Here is a 2806-nt window from a genome sequence, read left to right on the forward strand (position 1 = left end):
CCTCTATTTATCAAGGTCCTCATCCTGCCTGCCCCATCCCTAAGAGCTCGCAGTATAGTGTTGGTTTTAAAGCCCCATTTGCACAGGTTTTCAGTGACTCAGAATGCTCTTGAAAAAAATAAAATAAACGTAAAATCCACTTGGTGCCTGATTGAATGTGAGAATGAAAGAGGAGACAGTAAGAAAAACTGACTCCTGGTTTGTTCGCTTGGGGACAGGGTGGATGGTGGCGCCATTATAAGGCTACCTACCCAATGACAAGAGACGCCTGAAATTAATAGTCTAGTAGGAGGGCCAGGCATGGAAACAGCCATCCATCTCACAGGGTACAATGAAAGGTGCTAAAACAGAGATGCTGGCAGGGCCTCCGGGGGCAGGGAGGCGGGAGGGTAGATCCTGGTTGGGGAGCCTTACAGGGTAAAGAGGTCACAATAGATGGGGCAGCTGGAGAGAAGCAGGAGCCAGCTGACCGGGAAGATGACGACATGACGTGGATCGTGGAGAAGGCCTAGATGGTTGACACACAAAGTGGGTGGAGGTGCCCCTGGAGGCCCTACCCGCCAATCCAAGAAGTCTGCCTCTCTAAGCGAGGGCACTGCCTCTCTAAGCCACAATGGCCCTGCTGTGTAAGACCGGGTGCTAACACCTCCCCAAATCAAAGAGCTACTGGGTGGGGGCAGTTAGTCACCTGGCCAGGCCCTTGCCCTGCGAGGTATGTTATGAAGATAAATATTGTCAGGACAGCCTCTCTCTCTGTCTCCTGGCCGGGGGGAGGGGGGGCTTTCAGCCTCTCCTCTCTGCTCCCCACTGGGGGTGGGGGGGAAGGTAGAGTTGGGGGGGCATTAGGAAGAGAAGTTTTCTCCTCTTGTACTAATCTAGGGGAGATTCAGGAGAAGGCTCAGGGGCAAGGCCTTAACAAGGAGTCTGGCCTGGCTCTCTTTACCCGCCTCGAGGTTCCACCGCCCTCTTCCTTCAAGGATCCCGAGACCGGATAGCCCCGTTGAAGGTCGCAGGCAGGGCGCACATGTGGAGCCTGCCACCCACAGGTAGCGAGCGGGACTGCAGGCGCGGGCGCGAGCGAACCCACCCAGTCACCGCTCTGCCAGGGAGCTCAGGGCTGAAGGGGTCCCTGCCGCCCTGGTTGGGCTTACAGTCTAAGCGACGAATACCAGCAACACAAGTGCTGGTAGCCACTTCGTAATCTGCTTTTTGGTGAATGTCTTTGTTCTTTTTAAAATTTTAAATATATATATATATTGATTGATTGATTGATTTCAGAGAGGGAAGGGTGGAGAAATATCAATGATGAGAGAATCATCGATGAGCTGCCTCCTGCACGCCCCACACTGGGGATAGAGCCTACAACCCCCGCATGTGACCTGACTGGGAATCCAACCATGACCTTCTGGTTCATAGGTCCACGCTCAACCACTGAGCCATTCCGGCTGGCCGGGCTGAATACCTTTGTTCTTGATTTAAAATTTTAAATATATATATATATTGATTGATTGATTGATTTCAGAGAGGGAAGGGTGGAGAAATATCAATGATGAGAGAATCATCGATGAGCTGCCTCCTGCACGCCCCACACTCTGGGGATAGCCTACAACCCCCGCATGTGACCTGACTGGGAATCCAACCATGACCTTCTGGTTCATAGGTCCACGCTCAACCACTGAGCCATTCCGGCTGGCCAGGCTGAATACCTCTGTTCTTGACACAGGTAATATATATTCATTGTAAAAAAATTTAAAAGAACATTAAAAGCCAGACATAACTTTCGTTAACATGTGAGAATAACCCTTACAGTATTTTTCTATGCATTTTACAAAAATGAAAACATACATGTCATAATATTTTGTAGCCTGCTTTGTTGGGTTTAACGGCTTTATTGAGATACATTTCTCATACTACACAGCCAATTAAAAAATGTTTAGTGATTGATTTTATATAGAGAGAGGAAGGTGAGAGAGAGAGAGAGAGAGAGAGAGAGAGAGAGGCATTGATTTGTTGTTCCACCATTTATGCATTCATTGGTTGCTTCTTGTATGTGCCTTGACTAGGGATGGAACCTGCAACCTTGGTGTATGGGGAGAATGCTCTAACCAACTGAGCTACCCGGGCCAGGGCCTGTCCAATTTGTTTTTAACTTAATGTTAACGGTAGATGATAGGTAAAAATATATATGAATTGCTAATTGTGAAGCAAGGGACTAAGTGTTTTTATACACATCATCAATATTCAGTCCTCTCAGATCCTTAGAAGGTAGGTGCTATGATTGCCTATTGTCCGACGGTGAGGCAAAGGTGTGAAAAACGGTAGATGATGGGTAAAAATATATATGAATTGCTAGTTGTGAAGCAAGGGACTAAGTGTTTTTACACACATCATCAATATTCAGTCCTCTCAGATCCTTAGAAGGTAGGTGTTATGATTGCCTATTGTCCGACGGTGAGGCAAAGGTGTGAAAGTATCTTCATACTGAAAAACAATGCAGGCAGTGCCACAGGATATAACAACTTATTATAGGGCTACTGACTTATGGGAGTGTAAGGTTGGAGCAGGCAAGTGCCCAGCAATGCTGTACAAATTATTTTCTGCTACCGGGCCCCTGTTGCAGTACTTTTTAAAAAAATGGTATAACTCGGGTACTAATGATGGGCAAGACCAAAGGACAAAGAATTCAGTACGCGCCAGGTGCCATACCTCCTGCTGGTCTTGTGATGGATGGTTATAATCAATACTATAAGAATAGCATGTATCTCATAGCAGTGTTGTAATGACCAAATGAATACAAGGGAAGAAA

The sequence above is a fragment of the Myotis davidii genome, unplaced genomic scaffold, assembly GCF_000327345.1.
Source record: "Myotis davidii unplaced genomic scaffold, ASM32734v1 scaffold803, whole genome shotgun sequence".
NCBI lineage: Eukaryota > Metazoa > Chordata > Mammalia > Chiroptera > Vespertilionidae > Myotis > Myotis davidii.